The sequence below is a fragment of the Schistocerca nitens genome, chromosome 5 (genome assembly GCF_023898315.1).
Source record: "Schistocerca nitens isolate TAMUIC-IGC-003100 chromosome 5, iqSchNite1.1, whole genome shotgun sequence".
Taxonomy (NCBI): domain Eukaryota; kingdom Metazoa; phylum Arthropoda; class Insecta; order Orthoptera; family Acrididae; genus Schistocerca; species Schistocerca nitens.
In genome coordinates this window covers 858,308,068-858,325,687 of record NC_064618.1, presented here as the reverse complement: position 1 = coordinate 858,325,687, position 17,620 = coordinate 858,308,068, and positions in this window count along the sequence as shown.

The following is a 17,620-nucleotide window of genomic DNA, read 5'->3' as shown; positions in this document are numbered from 1 at the left end:
GTTAGATCGGTTTCTGCTTCTACAATGGGAGGTTGTCAACATTAAAGTGAGTTTGAAAGTTGTGTTATAGTCGCGCACAAGCAGCATCTCCGAGGTAGCGATGCAGTGGGGATTTTCCGTACGACTATTTCAAGAGTGTACCGTGAATGTCAAGAATCCGGTAAAACATCAGATCTCCGACATCGCTGCGGCCGAAAAAAGATCCTGCAAGAACGGCACAAACTACGACTGAAGAGAATCGTTCAACATAACAGAAGTGCAACCCTTCCGCAAATTTCTGCAGATTTCAGTGCTGGGCCATCAAAAAGGGTCAGCGTGCGAACCATTCGACGAAACATCATCTATGTGGGCTTTTGGAGCCGAAGGCCCACTCGTGTACCAATGATGACTGCATGACACGAAGCTTTACGCCTCGCCTCGGCCCGTCAACACCGACATTGGACTGTTGATGAATCGAAACATGTTATCTGGTCGGACGAGGCTCGTTTCAAATTGTATCGAGCGGATGAACGTGTACGGGTATGGAGACAACCTTATGAATCCATGGACGCTGTATGTCAGCTGGGGACTGTTCAAGCTGGTGGAAGCTGTGTAATTGTGTGGGGCATGTGCAGTCAGAGTGATATGGGGCCCTCGATACATCTAGATACGACTCTTACATAGGTAAGCATCCTGTCTGATCACCTGCTTCCAATCATGTCCATTGTGCATTCCTACTGACTTGGGCTATTCCAGCAGGACAATGCGACGACACCTCTCACGTCCAGAATTGCTACAGAGTGGCTCCAGGAACACTCTTCTGAGAATAAAGACTTCTGCTGGCCACCAAAGTCCCCAAACATGAAATTATTCAGCATATCTGGGATGCCTTGCAACGTGCTGTTCAGAAGAGATCTCCACCTCCTCATACTCTTACGGATTTACGGACAGCCCTGCAGGATTGACGGTGTCAGCTCCCTCGAGCACCACTTCAGACATTAGTCTAGGCCAAGCCACGTCGTGTTGCGCCACTTCTGTGTGCTCGCATGGGCCCTTCATGATATTAGGCAGGTGTTATCAGGTTCTTTGGCTCTTCAGTGTATAATTTAACGTTAGAAGTTTAACACAAGAAATGAAGTGATAAAGTTACGAATTGTGTATGTGTCTTCAGGTGGCGTAGATCACCTCGTGTGAATAAAGCGTTAGGGTTCCTCTGGCCCTTATAGAAGCATTCATTCGGCTTGGCCTTGATAGAGTTGTTGGATGGTATCCTGAGGGATGTCGTGGCAAATTCTATGATTGGAGGACCTTGCCGCGGCCTTGCTGGCTGGCCAAGGCAGGGGGCATGGCAAGCATGAAGACAAGCAGTAAAAACACTGGCAGTGTGCGGGCGGGAATTGTTTTGCTCAAACGTAAGCCCTGAATGCCCTGCCATGAAGGGCAACAAAACGGGGCGTAGAAAATCGTCGATGTGCCGCTGTCCTGTAAGGCTGCCGCAGATGATAACCAAAGGGTTCTGCTACGAAATAAACTTTCACCCACGAGCGTCACTCCAGGTTGGGAGCCGTATGACGGGCAACAGTCTGGTTAGTATTCCAGCGCTGTCCGGGGCGTCTCCAGACACGTCTTAGCCTGGAAACTCATTGACTGGAGTAGAATTGTGTTGACTGCCGCTTCGAACTGAGCCCCGATGTCGAGGTCACTTCCCAACATCGAACTTCTTTATCTCTCAAAATCAAGGAAGGCACGCAAACTGACTGCCAGCAGCCATCTTCAAGAGAAAGATCGTTTTATTCACAAGTAATGTGACAGACAGTTCATCGATGTAGGAGTATATGGCAACAAATTCAGATCGAATGAAACAGGTATACCCAAACAGTCGCATAACTGCACAGTGTATCTCCCTCTGGCAGCAAGTGGGCATGTATTCTCTCATGCAACGAATCATGAAGGTGCCGAATGGCATTCTGAGATGTATTTTCCCATGCAACCTGCACCTTTTGTTGCAATTTGGCAAAGGTTCTTGCACGCTGTGGAGAAAGAGCAAGTTTCTGCTTCACCAGGTCCCACGTGTGTTCAAATGTCGAGAGCTGTTTTACACCACGAAGAGCACGTTGCCTCCCAGCAGCCATATGTAGACGTGCGTTGTCCTGCTGGAAAAGCACATGGCCTTCCTCTCGAAGAAATGGCAGTGGCAGCGGCATACCAACATGTGCAATATAGCGGGCACTGGTTACTTTGTCCTTCGGAAACACCAGATGTGACCGCGGGTTGTAAGTGATGTTCCCCACACCATGAAGCCTCAGATGGGTGGATGCACTCTGGAATGGGCCGCAAACCGTATGTATGCCATACATGTATACGTCTATCGCTCACATACTGACAGAGCCTCCTGTCATGACTAAAGACAGCAGAGTGCCATCGCCCTCCCCAGTGGACTCCTTCATGTCACCAGACCACCCGTGCTGGTCGGTGTCGAGGTCTCACTGGTAGTCTGGCAAGAGGCACACGTGTCCTTAGATGTGCTGAACGCAGAGCGTCTCCGCTGGTCCTTGCCGACACAGCAAGTGTAGTGTGTGGCGAGATTTTTTTTCTCTGGATGATCTTCGCCAGACCACCACTGCTAGCACATTGCGTCAATCTTGACGAACGTCAGTACTAAGCAGACTTCCGAAAAGTGGTTTAAGGAAGTGGGAATTAGCCACAGTCCAGTTCTCAAAGCACCGTCACGCCACCGACACACTCTGCCCAACATGTTCCGCAGGCCGTCCATACGTCCACCGAGCTTCGCGCAGGCCCACAATGCGACCCTGACCCCGTTAACAGGGCTGAAGTTTATCAACAGCAGCATGCAGTTGTCGGTGGGTCATGGCTGCACGCTGGAGTGATCACCTCTAAAGCCAGCGCAGTTACTGCCTGCAGCATCAAAGCAGAGGGCGCACAAACAGGACCCCCGAGCGCCATCTGATCGCCTGTGATGACTAAAGGATCACTAACGCTACATCCCCTCAACATGCACAAATTATAGTCAAAACGACAGTCGAGATCACAATAACATTTGTTTATTACGAGCGGGCCGGCCGGTGTGGCCGAGCGGTTCTAGGCGGTGCAGTCTCGAACCGCGCGACCACTACGGTCTCAGGTTCACATCCTGCCTCGGGCACGGCTGTGTGTGATGTCCTTAGGTTCGTTAGGTTTAAGTAGTTCTAAGTTCTAGGGGACTGATGACCTCACATTTTAAGTCCCATAACAGTTAGAGCCATTTGAACCATTTGCTTAACTTGTGGTACAAGCTCTTCTGTATAGTTCACGTTAGCCTCACTGCTGGTAAAGTACGAAGTCCGCCATGAACACTTTTATGGTTGCTACGGGCTGCCTGATTCTGTGCTAGAGGCTGTGACTGCGGCACCGACTCGATGGCAACCTGTAACTCACTCAGTGCGACAGACTCGAACTAACTCGAACTAACTGGCCCTCCGGTCCGCTGCGGCGATCCCACATACTGGACGTCGAGAAGGTGTTGGCGGGGCTTTCCCTGCGACTCTGTTGTTGGCCTGTATCTATCGTCTCGCAAACTCTTTGCCACATGCTGTATTGGCGCCATCTTACGCCAGCACAAGTGGCAACAGAAATTTGACTTTCAGTACTTGATATCAACATTGACCGATGTCAAGGTCAAATCAGAGCCACACTGGAATAAATAATAAGCACGCCCAAATTATTATGGAGCAATACTCTAACAGTCCCCGTCTCCCAGTAAATTAGCAGCAAACTTAGAGATCACTTGCAGTTGCCTTAAGGCAACATTAAATAAACATACGAAAACCTGCCGTGACAAATGATTAAACCATGAACTCTGAAACGTCCCCTTAGAAAAATTAATTAAGACTGTGCTTAAACTGACACACAATATTTTTAGCGCAACGCAATCTGACTTTCAAAAATCCCTACAAAAAAATGGCCCTGACTAACATTAACCTATGCGTTTCACAAATCGCTTACCTCACAAAAATCTTGGTTACTCGAACTACTGCAATACAGCGAGCGCCACTACTGCCAGCTAAATAAAAGATTCAAACTACGGAAGGCACTAAATACTGATAGGCATAGTTAGCAAATGAAAGATTTTGATAGAGAACAAACAATGTATTTACGTCGATAGTGTTCAAAAGTCATAATGTATATAGCAGTTCATGACATCCAGTCTTACAAATTTCAAATCTCCGCCATTTCTCTCCCTACATCCACCACTGCTGGCGGCTCACCTCCAACTGCGCAACGCTACGCGCTGTTAACATCCAGCTGCCGCTGCCCAACACTACAATGGCAGACAGCAATGCAAACTAGCCACAGACTGCACACAGCACAGCCAGTGATTTTCATACAGAGCGCTACGTAACGTTGCCAATAAGAAAACATAAACAGCCTACTTACAACTCTACGGCTGCCGGGCGCGTACGTAGCGGCAACCAGTCCCCAAGCGGCCAATATGTCCTAAAGCAAGTTAAAACTCTCATGAAAACCACTTACAACACACACTCCACAAATGATGGGAAACGAAATGAGGAACATCAGCCTCCTTAAAATAGCTACTGTGGAACCAAGTCCAGAATCATCTCCGGCAGCTACCCATGCCACAATAAGTTTCAAGAATCTTCTTAGTTAAACACAGAGTAACTTGGAGCTTTCAAATTACGAGCTGGGAAGCTGTTCAGCGCGAGACGACGAGCCCACCATAATTTTGCAAGTCAAGGCGCCCAATGATCGTTCCCGTCCATCCGACGCGACAAAAGACAAGGACGGCGAGCACGGCGAAGCCCGTGCACCACGGTTAGGGACGCCGGCCTGTTTTCAACACGAGTTGGCTCGATGAACGCCGACCGGAGACTCACCCGACACACGTTCACGCGGAAAACCCGCCGGGGGCAGCAGTCAACGATAGCAAGGCCGCCGAATATCGATATCAGCGATGGAAGTTGGAACACCCTAGCGCCAGCCGCCACGGCGCAGTGCCGATTGCCCTAGTGCCCGGAAACAAGTCGGCAAAAGTCAAAGAGTCTATAGCGCACGTATCAACATTTGTTGCAGAGACTTCTTTGCAAGGTATCAGAAAAAAAAAGTTCACGATTTATGGATGTCGGACAGCGAGCACACTGATGATTATCTGAAGAGGGCGGCTAGGTCATTCGTGCGGACTTTATGTGCAAAAATCGTCGAAGCGGCTGGAAACTTGGAAACATGAGAATGACTTCAAAGGAGTCTCCTTTCATCACCAGCAGTGGTCGGACGGCGCAACATCATGTAGCACTCGGCAACAATTATCAAACTGTACGAAATAAGTCGTCGTAACTTCTTAACGGTTTGCATTAGGACGTTCAAACTGCACTGTTGGGCGCGGGGCGTGATGGGAAACAGTATACGCATAAGGGAACAATTGACAGGAATGGGGGAAAGAAATACAGTAGAAGAAGAATGGGTAGCTCTGAGGGATGAAGTAGTGAAGGCAGCAGAGGATCAAGTAGGTAAAAAGACGAGGGCTAATAGAAATCCTTGGGTAACAGAAGAAATATTGAATTTAATTGATGAAAGGAGAAAATATAAAAATGCAGTAAATGAAGCAGGCAAAAAGGAATACAAACGTCTCAAAAATGAGATCGACAGAAAGTGCAAAATGGCTAAGCAGGGATGGCAAGAGGACAAATGTAAGGATGTAGAGGCTTGTCTCACTAGGGGTAAGATAGATACTGCCTACAGGAAAATTAAAGAGACCTTTGGAGAGAAGAAAACCACTTGTATGAATATCAAGAGCTCAGATGGCAACCCAGTTCTAAGCAAAGAAGGGAAGGCAGAAAGGTGGAAGGAGTATATAGAAGGTTTATACAAGGGCGATGTACTTGAGGACAATATTATGGAAATGGAAGAGGATGTAGATGAAGATGAAATGGGAGATAAGATACTGCGTGAAGAGTTTGACAGAGCACTGAAAGACCTGAGTCGAAACAAGGCCCCGGGAGTAGACAACATTCCATTACAACTACTGATGGCCTTGGGAGAGCCAGTCATGACAAAACTCTACCATCTGGTGAGCAAGATGTATGAGACAGGCGAAATACCCACAGACTTCAAGAAGAATATAATAATTCCAATACCAAAGAAAGCAGGTGTTGACAGATGTGAAAATTACCGAACTATCAGTTTAATAAGTCACAGCTGCAAAATACTAACGCGAATTCTTTACAGACGAATGGACAAAAATGATAGAAGCGGACCTCGGGGAAGATCAGTTTGGATTCCGTAGAAATGTTGGAACACGTGAGGCAATACTAACCTTACGACTTATCTTAGAAGAAAGATTAAGAAAAGGCAAACCTACGTTTCTAGCATTTGTAGACTTAGAGAAAGCTTTTGAGAACGTTAACTGGAATACTCTCTTTCAAATTCTGAAGGTGGCAGGGGTAAAATACAGGGAGCGAAAGGCTATTTACAATTTGTACAGAAACCAGATGGCAGTTATAAGAGTCGAGGGGCATGAAAGGGAAGCAGTGGTTGGGAAAGGAGTGAGACAGGGTTGTAGCCTCTCCCCGATGTTATTCAATCTGTATATTGAGCAATCAGTAAAGGAAACAAAAGAAAAATTCGGAGTAGGTATTAAAATTCATGGAGAAGAAGTAAAAACTTTGAGGTTCGCCGATGACATTGTAATTCTCTCAGAGACAGCAAAGGACTTGGAAGAGCAGTTGAACGGAATGGACAGTGTCTTGAAAGGAGGATATAAGATGAACATCAACAAAGGCAAAACGAGGATAATGGAATGTAGTCAAATTAAATCGGGTGATGCTGAGGGGATTAGATTAGGAAATGAGGCACTTAAAGTAGTAAAGGAGTTTTGCTATTTAGGGAGTAAAATAACAGATGATGGTCGAAGTAGAGAGGATATAAAATGTAGACTGGCAATGGCAAGGAAATCGTTTCTGAAGAAGAGAAATTTGTTAACATCGAGTATAGATTTAAGTGTCAGGAAGTCGTTTCTGAAAGTATTTGTATGGAGTGTAGCCATGTATGGAAGTGAAACATGGACGATAACTAGTTTGGACAAGAAGAGAATAGAAGCTTTCGAAATGTGGTGCTACAGAAGAATGCTGAAGATAAGGTGGGTAGATCACGTAACTAATGAGGAGGTATTGAATAGGATTGGGGAGAAGAGAAGTTTGTGGCACAACTTGACTAGAAAAAGGGATCGGTTGGTAGGACATGTTTTGAGGCATCAAGGGATCACAAATTTAGCATTGGAGGGCAGCGTGGAGGGTAAAAATCGTAGAGGGAAACCAAGAGATCAATACACTAAGCAGATTCAGAAGGATGTAGGTTGCAGTAGGTAGTGGGAGATGAAGAGGCTTGCACAGGATAGAGTGGCATGGAGAGCTGCATCAAACCAGTCTCAGGACTGAAGACCACACAACAACAGGAACTCATGCTTTACATTCAAGCATTTTCGCATGCAGCAAAGAAGAAACCAGGGTGAAAAAGCTGCAGAAAACGAAGAGACTCGTCTCGATATCCATTTTGCATTGTTATGGGGCAACTGACGAAGAAACAAGAAGCAAATTGAAACTGAAACGATCACACGCAAAAATGTAACAAAATGCAGTGTTAATATTGGAGATAATCGTATTGTGTCTGCAGAAATTCTAAAAGATAGCAATGATTCTGAATGTCACAGGAATAAACAAGTCTAGTAATGTATATTTTTCGGAACCGAGAAGATATGATAATACGTCGACACTTTCTTCGATTTGTAGGTAAGGAACCGAGTCAAGACCACTTGCAGAGGAGGAAAATTTCAAATCCAGATTATCGTTCACGAGACTGTGGGAATTAATAAGAAGAGAAGTGAAACTGACACAAGTGAAGCCACAGAAAGTACCTGGAGGCGTGGCGCCTTACATGGCTCCTGTCTAGAGACTGTGTGTCGGGAGAATGACTCATGCTTGCACAGTGACAGATGGTCCGAAGCGGGTTCAGTCGGGTACGTAGTTCTAATTTTCATCTGCTAGAGGTCAATAGTGCACAGAGACATTCAAGAAACAGGTCAAGAGAGGGTTTTTGTGAATTGTTCTGTTTATTTCTTAAAGACTTTTTTGTTTATATATGTTTGTACAGTTTTGTATGTGCTTTTAGTACGTAGTGTGAACGATGCTTGAATGTGGTCTGAAGTAAATATGTAGATCACTATTCTACTGATAAACGCTGTACAAACTAGCGTGAGAAAATTTTAAGGAAGTGGGAATGCAGACGACGGGGAATTTTATATCATAATATGGTAAGTAAGTTTACGGTAAAAGGAAAGCTAATTCAAGTGAAAATAAAAATAGTTAATAATGTAAAGTATAAACAAAATATTAGAATGTTAAATATTTATTTTGGGAAAAAGTACAGTTCGAAAGTGTGTTACTTATTGATTGGTTAGACTTGAAAAGCGCGGACTAACGCGGGAGAATAATGTTTTTTCCTGTTGGCCTTAAAGAAAACTGTCCAATCAGAACGGAGTATTCTTAGCGCGCTTTCCTCTTGGAGCTAGAGAATGGTTACAGCAGTCGAAGTAGTCGGAGCCCAACCTTTCAGTGGTAAGGTCGTGTGTAGTACGAGCTCGGAAGGAAGTTATAGTTTGCCGGCTTTAGCTGTGCTACAGGCTTCAAAAGTGCTTTAAAGTGAAGGCATATTTATTCCGGCGGTTTTTTTTTTTTTTTTAGGACGTACGGATTTTCTAAGTAACTTTGTGTATGAGAAAAGACAGTAATTCCGCGTGGCATATAGAACAGATCGGTGACTAAAAGCTTGAGTGCATTAGACACCGATAAACTTAATAATGTGGCGAGCATTTTCATTTAAGAACAATTCGTGCTTAGTAGCTGTTCAGATTTGGGGAAATACATTACCATAAACTTGCTAACATGAATGAAACGGTTTGTGCATGACTGTGTTAGGATTAGCACGGGCTTAGCTGTGAACCTGTAATTCTAGACTTCAGAATATACCGAAGTTTTGCCAGTATTTTCACCTTTCATTCAAAATTAAGACCTTTTCCCGATTCTTAGAACAGTTACGTTGTATGCAGACCCGTGCGAGTTGCAGTACGGCAGGTTTCTGCTCTGTTTTGCCACCGGCGAACTGCTGCCACGAGCTCACAAAAAAAATGGCTCTGAGCACTATGGGACTCAACTGCTGAGGTCATTAGTCCCCTAGAACTTAGAACTAGTTAAACCTAACTAACCTAAGGACATCACAAACATCCATGCCCGAGGCAGGATTCGAACCTGCGACCGTAGCGGTCTTGCGGTTCCAGACTGCAGCGCCTTTAACCGCACGGCCACTTCGGCCGGCTCCACGAGCTCACAGGTAGGTGCTGGTGAAAAGGACAGAAAGGAAAGGAACCCCGCCGCCACAACTACAAATACGCGGAAGACAGTTTGACAGTGTTAGGTGGTGAAACAATCTCGCATGACAAGAGACACATGTAATGAATGAGGCATTTGTCCGTCTCCGGAACGGTACTTTAATATATACTAACGACTGTGACGAAAAGACGATTGGCTCAAAGCCGATGTACGATCTTAAAGACTACAAATATCACTTTCTTTATCAGGATCAAGAATCAAAAAGTAGTGTGGATTGATAAATAGCATCACAGCTACCGCTTTTGTCAGTTGCTGTTTCTTGCACGCTTTACTATACATTTTATAAAGAAACAAATATTAATGAAGTTCTAGACAGTTAACAGTATTGTTTTATTCCGTGCAAGACGACCTGCATCTAGATTTAATTTTCTTAAGCAGAAACAAAATGTACAACTCGAGATGCTCCCCGAGCTATGCTATTAGACAAGAGTCACAAAAGTGCATAAAACCGTTTCGTTGTCTTTCTGTTTATTATCCACTCTAAGACAAAAGAACAACGCAGCACGAATGAATTATCCGAATATGACGGAAATCGGTAGATGTGGTGTACATGTAGAGACAAACAAACGATTACAATTTCGGAAAAATTTTATGGTTTACTCAAGAGAAAGAGCTTCACAAATCGACTCTGTCCCTTACACAAGCAGTTATTCGACTTGGCACTGACTGATAAAGTTGTTGGCTGTCTTGGGACATACCGTGACAAATTCTGTCCAACAGGCACGATAGATGGTCAAAACCACGAGCTGGTTGCAAGGCCCTGTCCACAATGCTCCAAATACTCGTAACTGGGGTAGGATCAGGCGACATTGTTCGCCAAGGTAGGGTTTGGCAAGCACAAAAACAATCAGTTGAAACTCTCGCCGTGTGCGGGCGGGAATTACCTTGCTGAAACGTAAGCCCACAATGGATTGCCATGAAGGGCAACAAAATGGCTCTGAGCACTATGGGACTTAACTTCTCAGGTCATCAGTCCCCTAGAACTTAGAACCACTTAAACCTCTTCAAGACAATTCCCAGCCTCATTCTGCAGGGAGCAATGAAGACGCACCTGCAGCTTTTACGATGGGAAGTACCCTACTGGCGATTAAAATTGCTACACCACGAAGATGACGTGCTACAGAAACGAAAGTTAGACGACAGGAAGAAGATCCTGTGATATGACATTCATTAGCTTTTCGGAGCATTCACACAAGGTTGGCGCCGGTGGCGACAGCTACAACGTGCTGACATGAGGAAAGTTTCCAACCTCTTTCTCATGCACAAACAGCAGTTGACTGGCGTTGCCTGGTGAAACGTTGTTGTGATGCCTCGTGTAAGGAGGAGAAACGCGTACCATCACGTTTCCGAGTTTGATAAAGGTCGGATTGTAGCCTATCGCGATTGCGGTTTATCGTATCGCGACATTGCTGCTCGCGTTGGACGATGTCCTATGACTGTTGGCAGAATATGGAATCTGTGGGTGCAGGAGGGTAATACGGCCTCGTAACACCAGCAGTCGAGATAACAGGCATCTTATCCGCATCTTATCCGCACGGCTGTAACGGACAGTGCAGCCACGTCTCGATCCCTCAGTCAACAGATGGGGACGTTTGCAAGGCAACAACAATCTGCACCAACAGTTCGACGACGTTTGCAGCAGCATGGACTATCAGCTCGGAGACCATGGCTGCGGTTATCCTTGACGCTGCATCACAGACAGGAACGCCTGCGATGGTGAACTCAACGACGAACCTGGGTGCACGAATAGCAAAACGTCATTTTTTCGGTTGATTCCAGGTTCTGTTTACAGCATCATGATGGTCGCATCCGTGTTTGGCGACATCGCGGTGAACGCACGTTGGAAGCGTGTATTCCTCATCGCCACACTGGCGTATCAACCGGCGTGATGGTATGGGGTGCCCGTTGGTTACACATCTCGGTCACCTCTTGTTCGCATTGACGGCACTTTGAACAGTGGACGTTACATTTCAGATGTGTTACGACCGGTGGCTCTACCCTCCATTCGATCCCTGCGAAACCCTACATTTCAGCAGGATAATGCACGACCGCATGTTGCAGGTCCTGTACTGCCCTTTCTGGATACAGAAAATGTTCGACTTCTGTCCTGGCCAGCACATTGTCCAGATCTCTCACCAATTGAAAAGGTCTGGTCAATGGTGGCCGAGCAACCGGCTCGTCACAATACGCCAGTCACTACTCTTGATGAACTGTGGTATCGTGTTGAAGCTGCATGGGCAGCTGTTCCTGTACACGCCATCCAAGCTCTGTTTGACTCAATGCCCAGGCGTATCAAGGCCGTTATTACGGCCAGAGGTGGTTGTACGGGGTACTGATTTCTCAGGATCTATGCACCCAAATTGCGACAAAATGTAATCACATGTCAGTTCTAGTATAATATATTTGTCCAATGAATACCCGTATATCATCTGCATTTCTTCTTGGTTAGCAATTTTAATGGCCGGTACTGTATTTGATCACCCACAATACATCCCTTAACTGGCTCCCTCCGATGTTCATCTCTGCTCACATGAACCTCTGGCTGCGAAGACAACACTTTGGCACAAACAACGAAAGGCATAGCAGCATAAAGAATTAGCGGAAAGCAAAGGCGGTTGCTTTCTATAACCAGGGTACTGGAAACATTGTACAACGCTACTACAGATGTCTAAGTCGGAGCGTTGACTATTCAGAGAGGTAGCTGGAAGATGTGCCTAACTGTTTCGAGAAAAAAAATTTAATTTTCACGGTGGTTTCTCAGTTTGTATTCCGTAAAAATGTTGGAACACTTGAGGCAATACTGACCTTACGACTTATCTTAGAAGGAAGATTAAGGAAAGGCAAACCTACGTTTCTGGCATTTGTACACTCAGAGAAAGCTTTTGACAATGTTGACTGGAATACTCTCTTTCAAATTCTAAAGGTGGCAGGGGTAAAATACAGGGAGCGAAAGGCTATTTACAATTTGTACAGAAACCAGATGGCAGTTATAAGAGTCGAGGGACATGAAAGGGAAGCAGCGGTTGGGAAGGGAGTGAGACAGGGTTGTAGCCTGTCCCCGATGTTATTCAATCTGTGTATTGAGCAAGCAGTAAAGGAAACAAAAGAAAAATTTGGAGTAGGTATTAAAATCCAGGGAGAAGAAATAAAAACTTTGAGGTTCGCCGATGACATTGTAATTCTGTCAGAGACAGCAAAGGACTTGGAAGAGCAGTTGAACGGAATGGACAGTGTCTTCTGAAGAAGAGAAATTTGATAACATCGAGTATAGATTTAAGTGTCAGGAAGTCGTTTCTGAAAGTATTTGTATGGAGTGTAACCATGTATTGAAGTGAAACATGGGCGATAAATAGTTTAGACAAGAAGAGAATAGAAGCTTTTGAAATGTGGTGCTACAGAAGAATGTTGAAGAGTAGTTGGGTAGATCACGTAAGTAATGAGGAGATGTTGAATAGGATTGGAGAGAAGAGAAGTTTGTGGCACAACTTGACTAGAAGAAGGGATCGGTTGGTAGGACATGTCCTGAGGCATCAAGGGATCACATATTTAGCATGGAGGGCAGTGTGGAGGGTAAAAATCGTAGAGGGAGACCATGAAATGAATACACTAAGAAGATTCAGAAGGTTGTAGGTTGCAGTAGGTACTGCGGCATGAAGGAGCTTGCACAGGATAGATTAGCATGGAGAGCTGCATCAAACCAGTCTCAGGACTGAAGACCACAACAACACAACAACAATGGTGGTTTCCATTTCGCGACCGATCGCACCATACTTTCCGAACAGCCCACGCATAATAAAGATTAATACGTACTGTGCGTTCGAGGTGTTCTTTTCTACTTACTTAGGGGCATTTAGAGCAACAACTGTTTTGAGACTGCAGCGCCCCCTCGTGCTCACCGCCACGCAGACTCCTCTGGCTGCTTCTCGCCCTGCCCCTGCGGCCGCCTTTGGCCGGGCAGTCCCGCGCGGCAGCCGCAGCCGCGGCCGTGCTGACGTGCTGTTTGTTGCCAACAGCTCGCGGCCGCCGCTGCTGCTGCCGCTACGGCCCGCAGGTGCGCCGCGTTTGAGGGACGAGCTGCGAACGCGTCGACGCCAGGCCAGGCGGCGGTACAAGAACAGGCGCCCTGCAGTCAAGGTTACTAGCGGCGCGTACACCGCACAGTGACGTAGACCCGCGCGGGCGCTGTTGGTGTCGCTCGTCGGCTCTGCGGAGAAAACAAACCGACAGCCAACGCACCTGCCGTGCCGCGCCACTTCCTTCCCTGTACGAACAGCCACGACCAAAAATTCAGATTGTCTGCTAACAGACAAGGAAAGTGTTGTGACTCGGCAAGACAGCCAAGCCACTAGCAGGTAGCCGAAAGGCACGCGTTTACGCTCACGCAGGCTGGCGTGAGGACTGGAAAATGATAAGGTCTTTATAGTAGCAAAAATAGTACGTAGCTTCTGCAATACTTAACTTTAATCCATAATTGGTGAACATCGGTCTGACGGTACATGCATCACAAGATAAATAGCAATTGATAATGGCGCCTTGCTAGGTCGTAGCAAATGACGTAGCTGAAGGCTATGCTAACTATCGTCTCGGCAAATGAGAGCGTAATTTGTCAGTGAACCATCGCTAGCAAAGTCGGCTGTACAACTGGGGCGAGTGCTAGGAAGTCTCTCTCTAGACCTGCCGTGTGGCGGCGCTCGGTCTGCGATCACTGATAGTGGCGACACGCGGGTCCGACGTATACTACCGGACCGCGGCCGATTTAAAGGCTACCACCTAGCAAGTGTGGTGTCTGGCGGTGACACCACATTCCTCCCCCGCAAATCGGCGGACGGTTGTGTTATAAGGCTTCCGTCCGCCGTGGGGAGGACCCCATGTTGACGTATGCGACGAGGTGGGGAGCCTAACAACAGGCGAGGCTGTGCCACCCGCACCCTGCCATTCGGTCCGAGGAGAGCTAGGAAATGCCTGAAAGCCTAGTCCAGGGTGCACGCCAACATGCGGTGTATGCGCCCGTAGAGAGACAGGAGGGGCCGAAGGGTCGACCTCCATCGGGTCGGGGCACCCGACGGGCGAAGACGACAGATGGTCTGGGGCGGGCAAGAAGTCCATGGTGGAGGACAACGGGTCACGGGAAGCGATCGGCGGCGCGTGACCCAGGGAGGCGCCCGGCGGTTGCAGCGACGCGTCCACTTCGGGCGTCGCCGGCGGAAGAACAGGCGGCGGCGGCGGCGCGTCGCCATGGGGCAAAATGGAAGGCAGCGTCGGTAACACCTGGGGCTGAGGCGAGCCAGTAGATGGGTCCCCAGGGCGCTGACCGGACGGCACCGTCGCTGAAAGTAGACGGGGAGCGGCAGAACCCGGGCGACGACAGAGGCGCAGCTGATTGAGATGCCGACGCACCTCACCAGAGGCCCCCAAAACCAGATACATAGCGCGGCCGAGGCAGCGAAGAATGCGCCCTGCGAGCCAACGCCGTGAACCGCGATAGTTGCGATAATACACAACGTCGCCTGGAGCAAAAGCAGGTGTCTGCCGCTGCACAGGAACCTGATGCGGCGGATGTAGTAAAGACATCAAGGTGCGATGAGGGCGACCGTGAAGCAACTCAGCCGGTGAGCGACCATCTCGAGGCTGAGAGCGATACGAGGACAAAAAGAGCAATAACGCGTCCTCCCGAGATTGCGACTCTTTCCACTTCAACATCTGTGACTTTGACAAGGGCCGTTGCGTAGCAACAAAAAGCACAACGGGAGCAAGGACAGGGTCTGCAGCTGTGGCTGTAGCTACACGTCGAAAATCAATCGGAAACGATTCGACCACGTCATCGGTTTCCGAATCAATTAACATGCAAGCAAGTTCGGAAGACTTGAATGCTCTATCCTCAGCAACAGGCAAACGGGACAACGCATCGGCGTTTCCGTGCTTAGCAGTGGACCGATACAAGATATCGTAGCGGTACTGCGAGAGGAAAATAGACCAACGAATGAATTTCTGCGCTGTACGTGGAGGTACAGGCTTGGTCGGATGAAAAAGCGCTGTCAAAGGTTTGTGGCCTGTGATGATGGTAAAGTGACGACCATACAAGAAATCATGAAACTTAGTAACACCAAATACGAGAGCCAATGCTTCTTTCTCGATCTCTGAATAATTTCTTTGCGCAGACGAGAGCAATTTGGACGCAAAGGCAATAGGGCGATCGTGTGAACCATCTTTGTGCGCAAGCACAGCACCGATCCCGAAATCCGATGCATCCATCATCAACAAAAGGGGCTTCCGGGGATCGAATAGCGTAAGACAAGTATTGGAAAGCAACGTCGATTTCAACTGGCGAAAGGCGCGCTCGCATTCCGTCGTCCAGACGAACGGAACACCTTTACGGCGTAAGCGATGAAGCGGAGCTGAAATGGAAGAGGCGTGGCGCACATATTTATGGTAGTAATTGATTTTTCCCAGCACACTCTGTAGCTGCTTCAAATTCTGCGGCGAAGGTAAGTTCAAAATGGCTCTGAGCACTATGGGACTTAACATCTATGGTCATCAGTCCCCTAGAACTTAGAACTACTTAAACCTAACTAACCTAAGGACAGCACACAACACCCAGCCATCACGAGGCAGAGAAAATCCCTGACCCCGCCGGGAATCGAACCCGGGAACCCGGGCGTGGGAAGCGAGAACGCTACCGCACGACCACTAGAGGTGGGCGAAGGCAAGTCTTGTATGGCACGGAGGTGCTCTGGACTGGGATGTATGCCTTGGGCATTGAGTACATGGCCCAGATAGGGTAAGTCACGAGCAAAAACCACACATTTGTCCTTCCGCAAGCGAAGACCATTTTGTCTCAAGACCTGAAATAATGTTCTGAGATGGGCCAAATATTCTTCTTCCGTCTTTCCGGAGATCACAATATCGTCCAGATAGTCTGCTGCAGTAGGGACCGACGCACAAACAGTTTGTAGATATTGCTGAAACAATGCAGGGGTGGATGCACACCCGAACGGCAGTCGTTTGAATCGATACAAACCAAGATGCGTGTTAACCACCAAAACGCGCTGGGATTCTTCGTCCACCGGTATTTGCAAGTACGCATCTGCTAGGTCCAACTTCGAAAAATATTTACCCGGGCACAGTTTGTCAAAAAGATCTTTCGGGCGGGGTAAAGGAAAAGTTGCAATCACTAGTTGTGGATTCCCTGTTGCCTTGAAGTCCACACAAAGTCTCAATTTTCCGGAAGGTTTTGGCAAAATTACTAAGGGTGATGCCCAGAGAGAAGCCTGCACACGTTCAATTACACCTTGTGATTCCAAATCGTGTAATGTTCTTGCGACCCCATCACGCAAAGCGTGGGGAACATTGCGCGCTCTGAAAAATTTCGGTTGCTGTGCTTCATAATTCTTAACGCAACCAAGGCCCGGTGCAAAAATGTCTGCAAATTCTTCACAGAGACGAGATACACTGGCTGAAGGCACCGTCTGGCTCACTGATAGGACCTGATTTACTATAGACAAGGTAAACAATTGTAACAAATCTAAACCAAACAAGTTCACTGCAGAAAAAGAACGAAGGACGTAAAATGACACAAGTTTTGTTTGTTACTTGTATGTTGCAAGAATGCTGCACTGTCCTAACACAGGGAGTACTTGTCTTGAATAACTACAGAGCTTAACATTTACGGCACGCAACGGAGGTGTGCCCAGCTGTTCGTACGTGTCTTGATTGATAAAGGAAACTGCAGCTCCGGTATCGAGCTGGAATGGTATCACGTTGCCATTAATGTCCAAATCTACAAAAAGTTTATTGACCTGCTAACAACAAGAGCGACTGTCTCGTGCAACGTGAACTGACACTGGTACAGAATCACTTGCGACTTGACGCAATTTCCGGCGATGTCGACGCACACGATTCGTGGGACGAACACAGTCACTGTTAGAGAAAGTGGCACTGGGCGGAGTGGAATGAACTACATGAATGTCCATGGGCGAAGGTTCACGAGCCTGAGTATTCTGGGTTCGATTCCGATTCTGGCGCGAAGCAAAGGGCCTGGAATGGTTGTAAGTGCCCGTTCTGAGCTTTTTCAGGCAAACACTTTGAACATGCCCTTTTTTATTACAGAAAAAGCAAATAGCCTGGCGTGATGGCCAATTCTCACGTGAATGTGTAGTAGTACACCGCGGGCATGATTTTAGCACTGC